The following is a 23,111-nucleotide window of genomic DNA, read 5'->3' as shown; positions in this document are numbered from 1 at the left end:
CACAGTTCAAAAGCATCAGCTCTTTAGTGCTCAGCTTTCTTTGTAGTCCAACTCTCACATCCATACTGACCATTGTTTCCCATCTATTTGCCATGAAGTGATGGAACCAGATACCATGATCTTAGTTTTCTGAATGTTGAGCTTTAAGACAACTTTTTCACTTTCCTCTTTCACTTTCATCAAGAGGCTCTTTAGTTCTTCCTCACTTTCTGCCAGAAGGGTGGTGTCATCTGCATATCTGAGGTTATTGATATTTCTCCTGGCAATCTTGATTCCAGCTTGTGTTTCCTCCAGCCCAGCGTTTCTCATGATGTACACTGCATATAAGATAAATAAACGGGGTAACAATATACAGCCTTGACGTACTCCTTTTCCTATTTGGAACCAGTCTGTTGTTTCATGTCCACTTCTAACTGTTGCTTCCTGACCTGCATGTAAGTTTCTCAAGAGGCAGGTCAGGTGGTCTGGTATTCCCATCTCTTTCAGAATTATCCAAGTTTATTTTGATCCACACAGTCAAAGGCTTTAGCATAGTCTATAAAACAGAAATAGATGTTTTTCTGGAACTCTCTTGCTTTTTCGGTGCTCCAACAGATATTGGCAATTTGATCTCTGGCTCCTCTGCCTTTTCTAACACGAACTTGAACATCTGGAAGTTCATGGTTCACGTATTGCTGGAGCCTGGCTTGGAGAATTTTGAGCATTACTGTACTAGAGTGTGAGATGAGTGCAATTGTGCAGTAGTTTGAGCATTCTTTGGCATTGCCTTTATTTGGGATGGAATGAAAACTGACCTTTTCCAGTCCTGTGGCCACTGCTGAGTTTTCCAAATTCACTGACATACTGAGTGCAGCACTTTCACATAATCATCTTTTAGGATTTGAAAGAGCTCAACTGTAATTCCATCACCTCCATTAGCTTTCTTCGTAGTGATGCTTCCTATGGCCCACTTGACTTCATATTCCAGGATGTCTGGCTCTAGATGAGTGATCACACCATCATGATTATCTGGGTCATGAAGATTTTCTTTATACAGTTCTTCTATGTATTCTTGCCACCTCTTCTTAATATCTTCTGCTTCTGTTAGGTCCATACAACTTTTGTCCTTTATTGAGCCCATCTTTGCATGAAATGTTCCCTTGATATCTCCAATTTTCTTGAAGAGATCTCTAGTCTTTCCCATTCTATCATTTTCCTCTATTTCTTTGCATTAATTACTGAGGAAAGCTTTCTCATCTCTTCTTGCTATTCTTTGGAACTCTGCATTCAGATGCTTATATCTTTCCTTTTCTCCTTTGCTTTTCACTTCTCTTTTTTTCACAGCTATTTTACCATCCTCCTCAGGCAGCCACTTTGCCTTTTTGCATTTCTTCTTCTTGGGATGGTCTTGATCCCTGTCTCCTGTACAATGTCACAAACCTCTGTCCATAGTTCATTTGGCACTCTGTCTATCAGATCTAGTCCATTAAATCTATTTCTCACTTCTACTGTATAATCATAAGGGATTTGATTTAGGTCATACTTGGAACGAAAGTTATGAGCAACCTAGACAGCATATTAAAAATCAGATATATTACTTTGCCAACAAAAGTCCATCTAGTCAAGGCTATGGTTTTTCCAGTGGTCATATATGGATGTGAGAGTTGGACTGTGAAGAAAGCTGAGTGCCAAAGAATTGATACTTTTGAACTGTGGTGTTGGAGAAGACTCCTGAGAGTCCCTTGAACTGCAAGGAGCTCCAACCAGTCCATCCTAAAGGCGACCAGTTCTGGGTGTTCATTGGAAGGACTGATCCTAAAGCTGAAACTCCAGTACTTTGGCCACCTCATGCAAAGAGTTGACTCATTGAAAAAGACTCTGATGCTGGGAGGGATTGGGGGCAGGAGGAGAAGGGGACGACAGAGGATGAGATGGTTGAATGGCATCACCGACTTGATGCATATGAGTTTGGGTGAACTCCAGGAGTTGGTGATGGACAGGGAGGCCTGGCATACTGCGATTCATGGGGTCACAAAGAGTTGGACATGACTGAGCAACTGAACTGAACTGAACTGAATGGTCTAGTAGTTTTCTCCACTTTTTTCAATTTAAGTCTGAATTTGGCAATGAGGAGTTCATGATCTGAGCCACAGTCAGCTCCCGGTCTTGTTTTTGCTGACTGTGTGGAGTTTCTCCATCTTGGTTGCAAAGAATATAATCAATCTGATTTCTGTGTTGACCATCTGGTGATGTCCATGTGTAGAGTCTTCTCTTGTGTTGCTGGAAGAGGGTGTTTGGTATGACCAGTGCATGCTTTTGGCAAAACTCTATTAGCCTTTGCCCTGCTTCATTCTGTACTCCAAGGCCAAATTTGCCTGCTACTCCAGGTGTTTCCTGACTTCCTACTTTTGCATTCCAGTCCCCTATAATGAAAAGAACATTTTTTGGGGGTGTTAGTTCTAGAAGGTCTTGTAGGTCTTCATAGAATCGTTCAGCTTCCTCAGCATTACTGGCCGGAACATAGACTTTGGATTACCATGATATTGAGTGGTTTGCCTTGGAAATGAACAGAAATCATTCTTTTGTTTTTGCTATGCATCCAAGTACTGCATTTCAGACTCTTTTGTTGACTATGATGGCTACTCCATTTCTTCTAAGGGATTCCTGCCCACAGTAGTAGATATAATGGTGGAGATCATTATTTGATCGCTCATCAGACAACATACATAAAGCAGAAATCTCTTGAGTCTCTCCTGCTTCTTGGAGACAAATGATGATTCTGGTTGAACCAAAGATGGACATACAAACTTCACAATACTTAGAATTCAAAGACTTCCTCACTTTTTAAGAGAAAACATCCATTTATGCGTTTTTAAAATCAGTCAGAATGAACATTGTTATTTTTATTTCTGAGGACCTTTTCTTTCCTCCCATATTCTAGATGTGTATGTTATTCATAGTCATATAAATTTGCAAAAGATTTAAGTAATAATGGTGTAAACTTTCTATAATTAATTAACAGAAGTTTCACTCCCCATGTGATATTGTGTTAATTACATGTACTCTCCAGCACTCTAAAAAACCAAAAACACCAATGTGCATTTCATGTGAAAATTAAGTTAAATGATTCCCACAGGGAGCTTAGTGCAGTCACTGGATCTTTGTAAGAAATATTAATGTTTTTTCCACCTATTGAGTTTGTCTCTGTTATATCTTTCATTTGACCAATATTTTCATTTGTAAATCATGACCAGAATTTAAAATTATTGCTCCTTTCTACATACATTAGCACATATGGTAAAAATGGAAATTTTAATTATTTTATTTGCTATTAGCTTTCTAAATTATTAATATTATTTATCAATTGACAGTATTTTCCATGGTCTCTAAATAAAGTCAAGTCAATTTCTTTGTTATTTACAGATGTATGTCATCTGACAATAAGCTTTTTTTTAATGTCCCAATAGCTGTCACATGATTTAATTATTTCACAAAAAAGCATGGTGCACTGTCATTCTTGACTCATCAGATTCCTTTAGATTTTTTCTCTCTATCCCCTTTATCTTGTGAACTAACAGTCAATAAACTTCAATTAAGGACTTAAATAATGGAAGCTCCAGTTAATAAGACCATTTTCTATGTGTCCAGAAATGCATTTTTTATCTGGTAAAAATTTTGCCTGCCAATGCCAGAACACGGGTTCAATTTCTGGTTGGGAAGACTCCCAGGAGATGGAAATGCCAACCCACTTCAGTATTCTTGCCTGGGAAATCCCAAGGACAGAAGAGCCTGGCAGGCTACAGTCCACGGAATTACAAAGAGTCGGACACAACTGAGCAACTAGACAACAACCACATGTTACATATAATGCATACCTAAATCTGTATTAATTATTGTTTTTTATGGTTATTCTTCTGTACTAGGTAGTGTTTGGGATCATGCCTCACATACAGAAATTATCAATAAATATGATATTTTAATAAAATTATTGAAAGAAGTTTAGTGAGGAGTTAACATAGACTCCCTGGAGAAGGAAGTGGCAACCCACTCCAGTATTCTTGCCTGGAGAATCCCATGGACAGAGGAGTCTGGCAGGCTACAGTCCATGGGGTCACAAGAGTCAGACATGACCAAGTGACTAAACCACCACCATACCACACAAGTGAACAAGGCTCTCACAATGCCTGAGCTGAAGTGACTAAATAAAGAAATGTTGGCCATAATTTTATCCAGTGGAGACAGGTATGATAAGGGAAACTTTATTGCTCAGGGAGTGTGACTATTAGACTGAAGACAGATAGAGACAGAAAAATAACTACCCACATCTGTCAGTGAAACTGGGGGCTGGGGGACAGGGGTTGCTGTTGTAGAAGACCTAAAATTTTTAAATTCAAGACTGGGATAAATCCTCCTCCCCACACTTTCTCTGGTGGCTCAGTTGATAAAGAATCGACCTGCAATGCAGGAGACTCAGTTTCAGTCCCTGGGTGAGGAAGATCCCCTGGATAAGGAAATGGCAACCCACTCCAGTATTCTTGCCTAGGAAATCCCATGGACAGAGGAATCTGGCATGCTGCAGCCCATGGGTCACAAAGAGTTGGACATGACTTAGTGACTAACCACTACCACCACCACCTCCTCCCCAAAACTTCAAAGGTAAGTGTGTCTCCCTCAAACTCTGAAGGTAAAAATTATTCTGATGGTGGTGGTTGGTAGTTCTGAGTACTAACCTTGCAGGATTTCTTGGTGCTGAGGGTCATAGTCTAAAAGTCTCTGTTTTTGTGATTTTGAATCACTGGTCCTGACCTCTGTTGGAGCTGATGATCCTTAGCAAAGATGGTTGATATTAACGGTGATTTTATACTCTAGGTGTTGATGCCAAGAATCTCATGTGGAACAATTAATGATTCTTACTTCCCTTTGGAAACATCCCACAAGTATCAACTATTTGGAAAATAAACAATTAGAATTTCTCTCTTTTCTCCATTGGATCTCAAGTGATTAATATGGTCCCATGGATGTGGTTCATTGCTCTTGTTAGATTATACATTGCAAGCAAGGATGTGATAGATTTTTCACAGCTCCAGTGAATTTCATGTCAAATCAATTGAAAGTTCAACATTTCAGGAAATTACAAAGACATACATTAAAAGAGTTTTCTAATGTGATTTTCCACAATGAGAATAATAGATAATCAGAGAACAATGTTCACATGTGAGCTTTAAAAGCTTCTGTTTTCATTTCCTCTGCTAACTGTATTTAGCTGTCATGATACACCCATAAAAAAATATATTTTTAATATTTTAACTTGTGGACTGAATGAAAGCATCTGTTAGATTAGTGCCATAATTGAGTCCTAACAAATCTATCAAGGAAAAATAATGACCTAATTTCCTCTAATATTATAAGAAGTATGTTGAGAAACAATACAGAGATACACGTGTTATTGAGATTATTTTAATTCTATATAAATTCTGAATTGTATTTGCTAGGAAATAAATATTGTATTTAATGTTTTTAAATGTTATATCATTTTGAGGAAAAAATACTATGAAATTTGTTAATAAAATTTACTTTTTTCAGCTTTGAAATATAATTGACATATAACATTGTACAAGCTTCAGTTCAGTTCAGTTCAGTTGCTCAGTCACGTCCGACTCTGCGATTCCATGAATAGCAGCATGCCAGGCCTCCCTGTCCATCACCAACTCCCGGAGTTTACTCACTATATACAATTGATTTAATACAGTTTAATATTGCAAATTGGTTTCCACTATGGCTTTAGCTAACACCTCCATCATGTCACACAGTTACCATTTCCTTTTTATGGTAAAAACATTTAAGATTTACTTTCTTAGAAACATATGAAATAGACTTCCCTGGCAGTCCAGTGGTTAAGACTCTGCACTTCCACTTCAGGGGTCTCAGGTTCAATCCCTAGTTAGGGTACTAAGATCCACATGGCATGTGGTAAAAAAAAAAAAAAAGAATTGAATTTAAAAAAAGAAACATCTAATACAATATTATTAACCTCAGTCATTATTCTGTATATTAGATCCCCAGAGCTATTTATCTTACAACTGGAAATGTGTACTCTTTGACTTGCATCTCCTTATGCCCTACTTGACCATCTGGTAGAAACCATTCTACTTTCAGTTTCTATGAGTTCATATTTGTCAGATTCACATATAACTGATACTATACAGTATTTGTCTTTGTTTAACTTATTTCACTTAACCTAATGTCTCTGGGTCATTCCATGTTGTCCAAAATGACAGGATTGATTTCTTTCTCATGGCTCAAAAATATTCCATTGTGTATATATCCCACATGCCTTAGGCTGTTTCTGTATATTGGCTAATCAAATTTTGAAAGGCTTTAAGTTATTGTTGGGTATCAGATTTTAATCTGATTTTTAAGGTTTTTTTTTTTTTTTTTGCAAATTGCTACAAAAAAAGAGTAAAATCTAGAATAGAATAATCCATAAACACATAGAAAACTGTTGCTCATCAATAATTATCAGATCTAAGGACAATAAATATGGTACAATGTAACACAAAGCAAGTGTTCTCAACATTCTGATAACTTTGATAGAATATCCACAAGCATTCTTTAATGATAAGGAGTACCATAAAAGACATCATTATATAATATGTATGATGAGCCAGAAATGTGTTTGATAATCGTGTGGAGTGGTCAGAAATGAATGGAGAATTAAAAACTTGCATTTGTTCTTCAAAGGTGTTTATAACTGAAAGGTGTGCAAAACTGGAAAGGGAGAATGGAATCAAGAAGCTATGTCAGGACCAAAAAGCAGCAAGAATGAAGTGACAGGAATAAACCACATTGTTGAGATGTTGCAGAAAATATCCCACTCAGTGGGACAAATAGCTTTCGGGAAAACACTAATAGTTATGAAATATTAATATATTTTACATGTTATGTATATCATTTTAATCACATTTCACATTATTATTATTTTGGATACAGAGCCAAATTCAAATATTAACTCTAGAGAGAACAATACACAGCTGTTTAGGGCTAAATTCAAATACTGAAAAGAGTGGAAGACACTGTTAGTTATTCCCAATTCTCCCTTTCTTCCTCAATAATAAATGCCCTGATTCATAGTTGGGTAGGTAGCTATATAGATACCATGGTTTTTCTTAGCCCCACTTATTGCCACCTTGGACCATAGGACTGGGTCGCAAAAAGGGAAACAGGAGGAGGTGATGTCTGTCACTTCCAGGCAGTTGTCTTCAAGTTAGGGGACATTCTCTCTCCTTCCCTATCTTTAGTTCTGATGGCTGAGGGGTAGAGATGAAGGATGAATCTGGAACTACTCTCTGAGACCAAAAAGTGGGTGGAAGCTAGATGTTGTAGCAGAGTCACAATTGAAAAGCAGCTTATGTCCCCAGTAAGCCACTGAACCTGTCCTGATTCACATTCAGACTTACAGACCACGGTATGCGTGTACTTCTGTATGTGTGATGCACAGTCACACCTAATTGTGACTAAACAGAATATAAGTAATTTTCTGATATCCACTCCTGTGACATATTGAAAATTCTAATTGTACATGAGGAACTGTATATTTTTTAGAAATTAATATATATTTATATGAGAATTAATGAAAGACAAACTCTGTATGAGATTGTTCCAAGCTGATCATCAGTTCAGTTCAGTCGCTCAGTCGTGTCTGACTCTTTGCGACCCCATGAATCACAGCACGTCAGGCCTCCCTGTCCATCACCAACTCCAGGAGTTCACTCAAGCTCATGTCCATAGAGTCAGTGATGCCATCCAGCAATTTCATCCTCTGTTGTCCCCTTCTCCTCCTGCCCCCAATCCCTCCCAGCATCAGAGTCTTTTCCAATTCTTTGCATGAGGTGGCCAAAGTATTGAGTTTGAGCTTCAGCATCAGTCCTTCCAAAGAACACCAAGGACTAATCTCCTTTAGAATGGACTGGTTGGATCTCCTTGCAGTCCAAGGGACTCTCAAGAGTCTTATCCAACACCATAATTAAAAAGCATCAATTCTTCGGCACTCAGCTTTCTTCACATTCCAACTCACACATCCATACATGACCACTGGAAAAATCATAGCCTTGACTAGATGGACCTTTGTTGGCAAAGTAATGTCTCTGTTTTTTAATATGTTATCTAGGTTGGTCATAGCTTTCCTTCCAAGGAGTAATAAGTGAAAGTCGCTCAGTTATGTCTGACTCTTTGAGACCCCATGAACTTTACAGTCCATGGCATTCTCCAGGCCAGAATACTGGAGTGAGTAGCCTTTCCCTTCTCCAAAGGGTCTTCCCAACCCAGGGATTGAACCCAGGTCTCCCACATTGCAGGCGGATTCTTTACCAGCTGAGCTACAAGGGAAGCCCTCCAAGGAGTAAGTGTCTTTTAATTTCATGGCTGCAATCACCATCTGCAGTGATTTTGGAGCCCCAAAAAATAAAGTCTATCACTGCTTCCACTGTTTCCCCATCTACTTCCCATGAAGTGATGGGATCAGATGCCATGATCTTCATTTTCTGAATGTTGCGCTTTAAGCCAACTTTTTCACTATCCTCTTTGACTTTCATCAAGAGGCTCTTTAGCCCCTCTTCACTTTCTGCCATAAGGGTGGTGTCATCTGCATAACTGAGGTTATTTATATTTCTCCTAGCAATCTTGATTCCAGCTTATGCTTCCTCCAGCCCAGCGTTTCTCATAATGTACTCTGCATAGAAGTTAAATGAGCAGGGTGACAATATACAGCCTTGACGTATTCCTTTTCCTGTTTGGAACCAGTCTGTTGTCCCATGTCCAGTTCTAACTGTTGTTTCCTGACCTGCATATAGGTTTCTCAAGAAGCAGGTCAGGTGGTCTAGTATTCCCATCGCTTTCAGAATTTTCCACAATTTATTGTGATCCATACAATCAAAGGCTTTGCCATAGTCAATAAAGCAGAAATAGATGTTTTTCTGGAACTCTCTTGCTTTTCCCACAATCCAGCAGATGTTGGCAATTTGATCTCTGGTTCCTCTCCCTTTTCTAAAACCAGACTGAATATCTGGAAGTTCACAATTTACGTATTGCTGAAGCCTGGCTTGGAGAATTTTGAGTATTACTTTACTAGCATGTGAGATGATTGCAATTGTGTGGTAGTTTGAGCATTCTTTGGCATTGCCTTTCTTTGGGATTGGAATGAAAACTGACCTTTTCGAGTCCTGTGGCTACTGCTGAGTTTTCCAAATTTTGGCGATTAATCAGAAAATATTTTTTCAATTTTAAACTTTGTGAGTGAACTATCTATTTGGTTGTAATAATAAAAGAATGTCACTTCTAAATCTAAGATTCTATAATATGAATGGCAAAAAAAATAAGATTTTTTTAGAGACAAGAGAAAATGGGTACAGGATTGTCAGGGAAATGGAGATGGTAGAATTATCTCAGAACAGTGGAGTAAGGAATCCTGCATAAAGATATAAGTCAAAATACACATAATTCTTATCATTCATCTGCTGATGGACATCTAGGTTGCTTCCATGTCCTGGCTATTATAAACAGTGCTGTGATGAACATTGGGGTACACGTCTCTTTCAGTTCTGGTTTCCTCAGTGTGTATTATATATGGAATTTATAAAAATGGTAATGACAACCCTGTATGTGAGACAGCAAAAGAGACACAAATGTATAGAACAGTCTTTTGGACTCTGTGGGAGAGGTAGGGGGGGATGATTTGGGAGAATCGCATTAAAACATGAATAATATCATATAAGAAATGAGTCGCCAGTGCAGGTTCGATGCAGGATACAGGAAGCTTGGGGCTGGTGCACTGGGATGACCCAGAGGGATGGTATGGGGAGGGAGGTGGGCGGGGGGTTCAGGATGGGGAACACGTGTATACCCATGGTGGATGCATGTTGATGTATGGCAAAACCAATACAATATTGTAAAGTAAAAAAAAAATAATAATAAAAATAAAATAAAATAAAAAATGCACATAATTCTTCAGGGCTGTTTATTACTGTCAATCTCTTCCACAATAGTGTGGAACATATGTGTGTCCCATGACATAAGAATTATGTCTTATCACCCATCATATGCTTTTGTACCTCCTAATACATTTATGTGTACAAACTAAGAATTGAAGATTGAATTTTATATATTGCAAATGGTTAAACATTGTTTACTTTAAAGACCATATTTTGGAGATATTTGTCTTATTAGTAAATAGCACCAGGGACACAAGATATTGAGAAGGTCAAAGGATACAGATAAAATGGATTTATTCCTTGAATTAAGGTAAATAAATCTTGGGATTTCCCTGGCAGTCCAGTGTTTAGGAGTCAGCAGTTTCACTGCAGTAGACCCAGGTTTAGTTCTTCGTTGGGGGAACTAAGATCTTGCAGGTCACACAGTGCAGCCAAAAAATAAAAAATTTAATCTTAAAACAATAATTTTAAAAGATGAATGTCTTGACTAAAAGAGTTCCATGTTCCATACATGAAATAATCCACATGAAGGCCTTTGGATATTGTTTAATGTTTAGATGCAATACAGAACTTCATGGACATGTCGACCCTGGCACATTCTCAAACAGCGCTGCTCTCCATATCATACCACCGTGAGTCCAGTCCTCTCCCTGCCACTTTCATCCCACATAATCAAGTATTAATAGAAGCAATGATCTCATTATTTGTGGACATACATTCCTGGGTCTGGACTGTTTCCTTACCAAACTTTCTCAAGAAATTATAAATTTTTGCCAAGGCAAAATATTCATTTTCACAGTAAACTTTTTTTTTCAAGGATTTTATTGAAGGCAATTTTGACATCTTTATTCCTCAGGCTGTAGATTAGGGCATTCAGCATGGGCACAATAATGGTGTAAAACACAGAGGACACTTTCCTGTGATCCATGGAGCTGACTGATGATGGCTGCAGGTACATGAAAGCTGCAGATCCATAGAAAATAGCAACAGCTGAGATGTGGGAACTGCATGTGCTGAAGGCTTTGGGCCTGCCCTCCTTGGAGTGGATTTGGAGGATGCTGGAGATGATGAAGATGTAGGAGCTGAGGATGGTCAGGATTGGGATGAAGATATTAAATGCACTGAAACACAAAACAACCACCTCATTGATGTAAGTACTGGAACAGGAGAGCTCCAGTAGAGGAAAAAGATCACAGAGGTAATGGTTGATCACATTAGCCTTGCAGAAAAGCACTCTTAGCATGCAGCCTGTGTGAGCTGTGGCACCAGTTAAGCCCATGATATAAACCCCGACTACCATGCAAGAACAGAGCTGATAAGACATGGTGACATTGTAAAGCAAGGGGTTACAGATGGCAACATAGCGGTCATATGCCAGTACAGCCAACATATGACATTCTGATTTAACAAAAACAAGGAAGAAGAAGAGTTGAGTCACACATGCTGGGTAGGAGATAGCATTCCTCTCTGTCACAAAGCTCACCAGCATTGGGGGTAATGACAGTCGACTGACAGAGGTCAATGAAGGACAAGCTGCTGAGGAAATAGTACATGGGGGTGTGCAGGCGAGAACTGAGCCCAGTCAGTGTGATCATGACCAGGTTTCCCACCACCGTGACCACATAGATTCCTAGGAAGAGGAGAAAAAGGGGCAGCTGGAGTCCTGGATGCTCTGTTAGCCCAGCAAGGATGAACTCAGTCACTGAGGAGTTATTTCCTGCTGCCATTTACCTCTGGGAATTTTATGGAAGAAACGAAGAATTGAAGTGGATATTTATTGTCTTATAACACAATGATGTGTAATATAAAAACCAAGACTTTTCAAGCAGATAGCTCCAGTTCTCTGTTCCTGATCTACATTAGTGGTCAAAGTGCATCTCAGTAACATATGATGTGTAAATAATGAATATAAGATAGAATGTTCCTTTGTTTGTTCTATACTATCAAAGCAAAGCACTCTCCCATTAGGTATCCATATTGTCCAGTCCCTAGACAGCCAAAGAAATTTTCTGTTAACTTTATTATAAGAACTTTCCATGATTTGCTTTTATTACTCTCAGCTCTTCTACAGAGAAAATATTATGCCTATTTTACATGTTGGATAACTAATATAGTGGTTGGATATTTTCCCACAGTTAGGCATATAATAAGTATGTGATCAAGAATACAAAATAAGGCCTTTCTGTCTCACTTTCCATCTCTTCTTTTAGCTACTCATATCTGCCCTTGTATCTCTATCTCTTTGTCATATCAGAGCAACCATTCACAGTAATTAATGTAAGTAGAAAAATTAATATAAAGTACTGACAGTAGTATATTAATAACTGATCCTCTGCAGTGAATACCTTCACTACAGTCACCTTTTCAAAAAGTCATATAAAGAGCTCAAGAAAGCAACTGGATGGCTAACAATAAGTCTGTCATTCAACTTGAACTCCACATCCAGGAAAGACATGAGTTTCTTAATGAGGAGAATGCAGAAGTGTGAAATACTAAAGCCTAAATTCATTCATCCTAAAATCTCTTATGGAATACTCACCATGTGCTAAGTACTTTGTATGACCTGTTATTATCCTGGGCTCAGGTTCTGGGAAACCAGGGCTACAGCATGTTGATCTTGCGTGATCCTGGGGCTATAACAACAGCATGGGTGTGGTCTCAGTGTGTACTCACCTTCAAACTCCCCTTCAAACCAAAGCACTCTCCCATAGGCACAAGAGATAAAAGCAGAAAGAATATTTGCATCTTTCTATCTCTGGGATATGGGTTTGGAAGAAAGCTGATGATTCCATGCACAGCACAGCGTGATGACTTCAAAAGAAAGAGACCCAAGAAGTATCATCAGAGATTATCAGTGTGTCAAAAATGGTTATTATTTATTCAGTGCATACCATGTGCTGTCCAAGGGCTTTATAAATGGTGTCCCAACAACCTTGCTGCTGCTGCTGCTAAGTCGCTTCAGTCATGTCCTACTCTGTGAGACCCCATAGATGGCAGCCCACCAGGCTCCCCCGTCCCTGGGATTCTCCAGGCAAGAACACTGGAGTGGGTTGCCATTTCCTTCTCCAATGCATAAAAGTGAAAAGTGAAAGTGAAGCCGCTCAGTCGTGTCTGACTCCTAGCGACCCCATGGACTGCAACCTACCAGGCTCCTCTGTCCATGGGATTCTCCAGGCAAGAGTACTGGAGTGGGGTGCCATTGCCTTCTCCGCCCAACAACCTTATGAGTGTATTATTCCCATTATATAGATGAAAACGCTATTAATAAATTCAGAGACTTAAGTGACTTGTTAGCCATGACTGGTTTTTCAGTATAAATATGGATTATGATTTCCTAATAGTACAGATAAAAACAATTGACATATCCACAAGAAATAAAAGTGGTAATTAAGGACTTGAGCTAACACTGATGTCTTCTGGAAATACTATCTCAAAATCAAAACATGCATAAAACATATGCTACATGCAATGAGCATAAGAGCTGGAAAAATGTATAATTATGATACCAACATTCATTTTCTGCCACCCTCTTGTTATTGACACTTTTCATCCATAGGCATAAATTTCAGTTGTGATTATGAAGATTATCATTTCAAAGTAAGGTCCTCTTAGTCTTTAGCTGTCAGGACATTGCAAAATTGTGAATTTTAAAAAAGTTATTTTTGTAGAGTTTAGTGATAACAGCAGGTAAAACTGTTCACCTTTTTAAATACAAATTTACTTTTAAAAAAATTTGAACTTGCACTTTGAGATATTATTTTGAGAATTATTCCATGGTACTATATACTTAATCTTGTACTAAAAAATATGCTAATAACTCTGATGATATCATAAAAGAAATCATTATGAAATTTGTAGATGATGTTAATGTAGAGAAGAGTAACAGACACTTTTATAATGATAATGATTCTAGAAGATACTATTAACCTGTGGATCTGATAGCCTTTGATATTATAAAGAATTTAACAGTCTGTAAAAGACTCTGATGCCTGGAGGGATTGGGGGCAGGAGAAGAAGGGGACGACAGAGGATGAGATGGCTGGATGGCATCACTGACTCGATGGATGTGGGTCTGAGTGAACTCCGGGAGTTGGTGATGGACAGGGAGGCCTGGCGTGCTACGATTCATGGGGTCGCGAAGAGTGGACACGACTGAGTGACCGAACTGAACTGAACTGAAGTACAGTTTGCTGTGGACACTTAGGATAGAGAGATGAATAAGATAGAATCCCTACTCTTCAGAATTTTACAGTCTAGAGAGAGTGGAGGGGGCAGATTAGACAATGTGATAAATGATTGAACAGATCCTCCAGAACATGGTGACTATGGTGCTAACCCAGAGTAGGGGGTCAATGAAAGCTTCCAAAAGAAACCTGAATCTGGAAGGATATAAGTAGGAATAAGCCTGGTCTGCAAAAAACATTCAAAATTGGGATGCACTGGCCTAACGAATCTGTGTTCAACACATCTGGATCAAGAGAAAACACATCAAACTCCCAATGATTTCATTAAAAAGAACATAATATCCAAAATTAAGGGAGTGATAATCACACAAGAAAAAAATACATCTGGTGAATTGTGCTTAGTTCTGGTGGCTATAATTTATGATGGAGAATTTCAAATCATAATTATCCAAGGCAACAATATTTGGATCAAAATAATTTCCTCCAAATACCTACACAACTAATAACATGAATTAAAATTAGATTTATTATATGTTACCTCAAAGGACAGAGCTACAGCCTGTAAAATACCTGTTTCAATAGCAAGGCTGTCTAACCATTAAATAGGTCTGAATATAATATGGGCTGAATTATGAAAAAGATAGTTTTCTGACTTCAGAGGTGTTACATTAAGAAGTGAATAACCATTTTTAGATAGCAACCATTTTTAGGAAATCTCTGTAATGGTGTTTGCAGAGGTTGCTGCTGCTGCTGCTAAGTCGCTTCAGTCGTGTATAACTCTGTGTGACCCCATAGATGGCAGCCTACCAGGCTCTCCCTTCCCTGGGATTCTCCAGGCAAGAACACTTGAGTGGGCTGCCATTTCCTTCTCCAAGGCATGCAAGTGAAAAGTGAAAGTGATGTCACTCAGTCATGTCCAATTCTTCCCGACCCCATGGACTGTAGCCTCCCAGGTTCCTCTGTCCATGGGATTTTCCAGGCAAGAACACTGGAGTGGGTTTCCATTTCTTTCTCCTTGCAGAGGTTAGACTCCCTTAATATACTGAGATTAAAAAATTCTGGAACAGATGGACTTCAGATACTCACCCTTTACTTGGAAACCTTAGACTGGGTTGTATGTCTGCTTTAGAGCAAGTACTCTCTAAAGGAAATCCTGATGGTGATATTCAAGATAGAAATTCCTATGCTCTCTTTTACTTGGTGTTTAAATTCAGATCTTGATTCAAGTTGTTCGTAGAAATACTATGAATCAAGAGTCATGACTCCTTATTGTAGTTTCCTCATAATTCTACCAGAGTCACTTGCCAAAGTGACATGATTTTATCTAAGGTTTCAATATATAAGAGGTATCAATAATATAAAAACCATGTTGGAAGCTATTGGAAACTCCCTCAAGATTTCCTTTAACAAGGAATGAGCTATGGGAGTATAGGAGCGATTAAAATTTTCTTTTCTCATACTTTGTTGATAATATCATTAGCTCTCTTGTGTATAATATTCTCAGTACTGAGACAGTAGACAGTCATTAATTTAAGGGCTAGAAATTAAAGCCTGTGAACATCACTCTAGACAGTCTTTGAAAAAAACTTCCTATATGAATATAACTTCTGAAATATTTAAAGCCATAATTTCAATCTTTTTCTCTTTCTTGAGGTTTAGGGAAATACTTAATTGTATATAATTATTAGTAGTAAATGTCTTGTTAGCACAGTAAGTAATATGTCAGTCTTATTAGTTGTAGCTGCTTTATATAGTTTTCAAATATTTTATTTTTATGTACATAAGTCCATTATTTATTTATTTATTTGATTCAATTTTTTTTCTAATTTTATTTTATTTTTAAACTTTACATAATTGTATTAGTTTTGCCAAATATCAAAATGAATCAGCCACAGGTATACATGTGTTCCCCATCCTGAACCCTCCTCCCTCCTCCCTCCCCATACCATCCCTCTGGGTCGTCCCAGTGCACTAGCCCCAAGCATCCAGTATCGTGCATCGAACCTGGACTGGCAACTCGTTTCATACATGATATTTTACATGTTTCAATGCCATTCTCCCAAATCTTCCTACCCTCTCCCTCTCCCACAGAGTCCATAAGACTGTTCTATACATCAGTGTCTCTTTTGCTGTCTCGTACACTGGGTTATTGTTACCATCTTTCTAAATTCCATATATATGCGTTAGTATACTGTATTTATGTTTTTCCTTCTGGCTTACTTCACTCTGTATAATAGGCTCCAGTTTCATCCACCTCATTAGAACTGATTCAAATGTATTCTTTTTAATGGCTGAGTAATACTCCATTGTGTATATGTACCACAGCTTTCTTATCCATTCATCTGCTGATGGACATCTAGGTTGCTTCCATGTCACAAAAATAAACTCAAAATGGATTAAAGATGTAAACGTAAGACCAGACACTATAAAACTCCTAGAGGAGAACATAGGCAAAACACTCTCCGACATATATCACAGCAAGATCCTCTATGACCCACCTCCCAGAATATTGGAAATAAAAGCAAAAATAAACAAGTGGGACCTAATTAACCTTAAAAGCTTCTGCACATCAAAGGAAACTATTAGCAAGGTGAAAAGACAGCCTTCAGAATGGGAGAAAATAATAGCAAATGAAGCAACCGACAAACAACTAATCTCAAAAATATACAAGCAACTCCTACAGCTCAACTCCAGAAAAATAAACGACCCAATCAAAAAATGGGCCAAAGAACTAAATAGACATTTCTCCAAAGAAGACATACAGATGGCTAACAAACACATGAAAAGATGCTCAACATCACTCATTATCAGAAAAATGCAAATCAAAACCACTATGAGGTACCATTTCACACCAGTCAGAATGGCTGTGATCCAAAAGTCTACAAATAATAAATGCTGGAGAGGGTGTGGAGAAAAGGGAACCCTCTTACACTGTTGGTGGGAATGCAAACTAGTACAGCCACTATGGAGAACAGTGTGGAGATTCCTTAAAAAACTGGAAATAGAACTGCCTTATGATCCAGCAATCCCACTGCTGGGCATACACACTGAGGAAACCAGAAGGGAAAGAGACACGTGTACCCCAATGTTCATCGCAGCACTGTTTATAATAGCCAGGACATGGAAGTCCATTTTTTATAGCCAGGATTTACTGAGAACTTACTATGCACTACATTTAATTTTAATCCTGTTATACTTGCTAACTCATTCAATTGTCACTATAGCTCAGTGTGGAAGATAATATTAGGTTGAAAAGTGAAGTGTTAGTTGTTCAGTCATGTCCAACTCTTTGCGACCCTATGGACTGTAGCCTGACAGACTCTTCTGACCATGGGATTCTCCAGGTAAGAATACTGGAGTGGGCAGCCATTACCTTCTGCAAGGGATCTTCCTGACCCAGGGATTGAACCTGGGTCTCCTGCATCACAGGCAGATTCTTTACCATATGAGCCACCAGGGAAACCCTGAATATTAGGTTGAATCAGGCTATAATTTGATATAATTAAACCTAAAAAATGTGAAATACTTAAAAAATAAAGAAGCTGAGGCACCGAAAGATTAGTTAATTTTCCCAAGTTTATCTGGATAGTAACTTGTAGGTGAGTTCATTCATAAAAAAAATTACATTTGATGTATTACATATATTTTAAAGCAGCTGGTAATTTATTCATTCAGCTGACATACAACACACGATAGTAGGTGTTGGGACAAAAACTCAAAGATGCAAACTGTATGCTTTTAAATGTGTCTACAATAGAACTTCATGTATATATATAGCAATTATATAGCGCTTGTGCTGTGCTTAGTCACTTAGTCCTGTCCAACTCTTTGCTAACCGATGAACTGTGCCCACTGGGCTTCTCTGTCCATTGGGATTCTCCATGCAAGAATACTGGACTGTCTTTTCACCTTGCTTATAGTTTCTTTTGTTGTGCAGAAGCTTTTAATTTTAATTAGATCCCATTTATTTTTGCTTCTATTTCCAATATTCTGGGGGGTTGGTCATAGAGGATCCTGCTGTGATTTATGTCGGAGAGTGTTTTGCCTATGTTCTCCTCTAAGAGTTTTATAGTTCCTGGTCTTATGTTTAGATCTTTAATCCATTTTGAGTTTATTTTTGTGTATGGTATTAGAAAGTGTTCTAGTTTCATTCTTTTACAAGTGGTTGACCAGTTTTCCCAGCACCACTTGTTAAAGAGATTGTCTTTTCTCCATTGTATATTCTTGCCTCCTTTGTCAAAGATAAGGTGTCCATAGGTACGTGGATTTGTCTCTGGGCTTTCTATTTTGTTCCATTGATCTATATTTCTGTCTTTGTGCCAGTACCATACTGTCTTTATGACTGTGGCTTTGTGGTAGAGCCTGAAGTCAGGCAGGTTGATTCCTCCAGTTCCATTCTTTTTTCTCAAGATTGCTTTGGCTATTCGAGGTTTTTTTGTATTTCCATACAAATTGTGAAATTATTTGTTCTAGCTTTGTAAAAAATACCATTGGTAGCTTGATAGGGATTGCATTGAATCTATAGATTGCTTTGGGTAGTATACTCATTTTCACTATATTGATTCTTCCAATCCATGAACATGGTATATTTCTCCATCTATTAGTGTCCTCTTTGATTTCCCTGTGGTAAATATACACAAGGGAGTATTACTCAGCCATTAAAAAGAATACATTTGAATCAGTTCTAATGAGGTGGGTGAAACTGGAGCTGATTATACAGAGTGAAGTAAGCCAGAAAGAAAAACACCAATACAGTATACTAATGCATATATATGGAATTTAGAAAGATGGTAATGATAACCCTGTATGCAAGACAGCAAAAGAGACACAGATGTATAGAACAGTCTTTTGGACTCGGGGCGGGGGGGGGGGGGAATGATTTGGGAGAATGGCATTGAAACATGTATAATATCATATAAGAAACGAATCTCCAGTCCAGGTTCAATGCAGGATACAGGATGCTTGGGGCTGGTGCACTGGGATGACCCAGAGGGATGGTATGGGGAAGGAGGTGGGAGGGGGGTTCAGGATTAGGAACATGTGTACACCCATGGCAGATGCATGTTGATGTATAGCAAAACCAATACAATATTGTAAAGTAATTAGCCTCTAATTAAAATAAATAAATTAAAAAAAAAAGAATACTGGAGTGGGTTGCCTTGCTCACCTCTACAGGATCTTCCCAAACCAGGGATCAAACCCAGGTCTCCCACATTGAAGATGGATTCTTTACCATCTGAGCCACAAGGGAAGCTCAAGAATACTGGAGTGGGTAGCTATCTGTTTTACAGAGGAACTCCCTGACTAAGGAATCAAACTGGGGTCTCCTACATTGCAGGCATATTCTTCACCAGCTGAGCTAACTGGGAAGCCCATATCACTTACTTTGTGTATCATATGTGAAACAGATCACCAGTGCAGGTTTGATGTATGATACAGGATGCTTGGGACTGGTACACTGGGATGACCCAGAGGGATGGTATGGGGAGGTAGGTGGGAGGGGTGCTCAGGATGGGGAACACGTGTACACCTGTGGTGGATTCATGTTGATGTATGGCAAAACCAATACAATATTGTAAAGTAATTAGCCTCCAATTAAAATAAATAAATTTATATAAAAAACTGAAAAAATAGCATTTTAAGTACTCTTCTGCTTTATCCTCATTTGTTTTATATATACTGGAATTATTCTCATTTTATCAATGGGGAAACTGAATAAAAAGTTTTATGAAGACATTATAAATAACTTGGGGTCAGGATTATAATGGTGAACAAATTAAATATATAAGGATTGCTGTCGAGTACTCTTCTGAGCTCCCCAATGTAGTAGCCACTATTCTTGTGAGCCATTCAAAATGTAACTAAAGTACATCAAATTTAAAATCCATTTGTTTTCTGTTATACTGACACATTTTAAGTACTCAATAGTCACATGTAGCCAATGCTTACTGTGTTGGAAAAGGCAAATATTGTACATCAGATTATTCCCAAAAATTCTATTGGATAGTGCTGGTTCAGTAAAAGAGGGAGAAATTGACAAAATGATTTATCAAATGTAAAACCATAAAAACAACAGGAAGATAAGTCCACGGTGCTATGAGTCTGTCATTGACAGCCTCAAGCATCTAAGCATTTGCCTTCATATAAGTGACCACTCAGATGATAGTCTTGGACTGAGAAGGTCAGTTCCAAGGGCAAGTTATATTCATCTTGACAGTGAAGCGGGAAAAATGTGGAGGAGTTCTGATACAACATATGAAACTAAAATGTCTTCTTGACTAGATGCAATGGACTGACTGATGGTTTCTGTTTTGTGCTTCTAAGGGATTTTGTTACATTTGTACATTGGGAACTTTCCAGCCTTCCTGCTCTATAGTCTTTGCCACATGGATTCAACATTCCACTTGACCCTTGCACAATGGCAAAGGTTAGGAATACTGACTCACAAGCAGTTGAAAATCCAGGTGTGACTTTACAATCAGTCTTCCATTCTCATAAACCAGCCTCGGGTCGTATAGTACCTTCGTAAGTGATTCAGTTCAGTTCAGTTCAGTCGCTTAGTCATGTCCAACTCTTTGCAACCCCATGGACTGCAGCATGCCAGGCCTCCCTGCCAATCACCAACTCTTGGAGTTTACTCAAACTCGTGTCCATCGAATCGGTGATGCCATTCAACCGTCTCATCCTCTGTCTTCCCATTCTCCTTCTGCCTTCAATCTTTCCCAGCATCAGGGTCTTTGCAAATGAGTCACGTCTTCACAACAGGTGGCCAAGATATTGGAGTTTCAACTTTAACATCAGTCCTTCCAATGAACACTTAGGACTGATCTCCTTTAGGATGGACTGGTTGGATCTCCTTGCAGTTCAAGGGACCATCAAGAGTCTTCTCCAACACCATAGTTCAAAGGCATCAATTCTTCGGCACTCAGCTTTTTATGGTCCAACTCTCACATCCATTCATGACTACTGGAAAAACCATAGCCTTGACTAGACAGACCTTTGTTGGCAAAGTAATGTCTCTGCTTTATAATATGCTGTCTAGGTTGCCATAACTTTCCTTCCAAGGAGTAAGCATCTTTTAATTTCATGGCTGCAGTCACCATCTGCAGTGATTTTGGAGCCCCCCCAAAATAAAGTCTTTAACTCTTTCCACTGTTTCCCCATCTATTGGAAGGGAAAACACACACACACACATATAAGTGGACATAGGCAGTTTGAACTTGTGTTTTTTAAGAGCCAACTATAAAGGAACATATTTTTATTGATTTGTATAATAAAATTGCATTTCCAGGGGATGCAAAAATGTCTTAAGCCAATATGTTTAGTCCTTGAATAAATCGAGCTGCTATATCTACACCTCTGTGCTTTTCCTAATTCTACTCTCTTAATCCCTTAACAATTTTGATTTCAGAGCTAATTCTTATTTCTCTGCTTAACATTTCATTTAATGCTGCTTTCTGAAATGGAAATTTATCCTGACATATTCTCCATTTTGCAACAAATATTCCTCTTCAGTTCAGTTCAGTCAGTTCAGTTGCTCAGTCATATCTGACTCTTTGTGACCCCACGGACTACAGCAGGCCAGGCTTCCCTGTCCATTACCAACTCCCAGAGCTTGCTCAAACTCATGTCCATTGAGTCAGTTATGCATTCCAACCATCTCATCCTCTGTCGTCCCCTTCTCCTCCCACCTTCAATTCTTCCCATCATCGGGGTCTTTTCCAATGAGTCAGTTCTTTGCATCAGGTGGCTGAAGTATTGGAGTTCCAGCTTTAGAATATTCAAGATTGATTCCTTTAGGATTGACTGGTTGGATCTCCTTCCAGTCCAAGGGACTCTCAAGAGTCTTCTCTAACACAGTTCAAAAGCATCAATTCTTTGGCACTCAGCTTTCTTTATAGTCCAACTCTCACATCCATACATGACTATTGGAAAAATCATAGCTTTGGCTAGACAGGCCTTTGTTGGCTTTGGTACTTTCTTAAAATCCTGTGTATTTGTGTGTCATTGCAATAAACTTCTTTGGGGCAGGATCAATGTCTTATCTGACTCATAAGCCTGGCTCCTGTCACTATGAAGAATATAGAATTGATACTCAAAAAAGCATGTAATGAATGAATCAATAAAGTCTACCTGTATATGAACTGATAAACATTACTTACCAAAAGCAGTAGAGTTAATATGTAGCTTGTTAATATGTAGTTTAATTATTTAATATTATCTTGTTAATTGACAAATGTAAATTTGTTAATTGATAGATGTAAAATCTATCAATTTGTTAATTGACAAATGTAAATTCTGTTAATTGATAGATGTAAAACAGTATCATAAAGCTGCCACATTGCTAGATTAAAAAATCAATAGGTTAATCATCTATGTTTATTAATTTGGTTTGTTCTTGTGTGAACTTTAAGGTATTTCATTATATATTTGAAATGATCACGTTTGTGTGGTATTTAGTATTCCACTCAGTTTTACCCTGTCTGTAATCTTTAATTTAACCATGTGAAAAATTTGAAATACACTGATTCATGTCAATATCTATAGTATTTGATCACGTGGGTGCAATTCTTCTTCCTTCAAATGCTGAATTCCTTTTGTGAATCCAGCACATATGAAATATACACAGAAGTCAGAAACATAGCCACAGAGCCCAAGGAGCTTAGAGGACACAATATAATGTAACCTGTGTAACATTAGGGCATTTATGATCTAAAGTTAGAGAACAAAGGAAGCATAATTTAAGTCATCTTGTGGGAATCAGGTCAGACTTTTGCAGAGGGATTTTAGCAGATGAAATAGAAGTTAATTGCATTTCAAAGACGTGGAATAGTATCTCCAAAGACACCAAATTTTGACAGCATTTTTTCTGGGAGGGGGAAAGGGACAAATATCTTGGTAATTTTGGACTGAAGTTGAAAATAGAGACTGGACATTTAGATATAGCTGGGAGAAGACTCTT

The 23,111-nt window shown here is 38.2% G+C and overlaps 1 pseudogene; it reads right to left on the bottom strand.

Annotated features, from left to right (window-relative positions):
- Positions 1-10,758: 10,758 nt before the first annotated feature.
- LOC109554232 (olfactory receptor 8G50-like) lies at positions 10,759-11,692 on the bottom strand (annotated as a pseudogene).
- Between the last annotated feature and the right edge of the window lie 11,419 nt (positions 11,693-23,111).

Source organism: Bos indicus, chromosome 29 (assembly GCF_029378745.1).
Source record: "Bos indicus isolate NIAB-ARS_2022 breed Sahiwal x Tharparkar chromosome 29, NIAB-ARS_B.indTharparkar_mat_pri_1.0, whole genome shotgun sequence".
NCBI classification, from domain to species: Eukaryota; Metazoa; Chordata; class Mammalia; order Artiodactyla; family Bovidae; genus Bos; species Bos indicus.
Note: the sequence above shows the minus strand (reverse complement) of the source record. Positions and strands in the feature narration are given on the sequence as shown.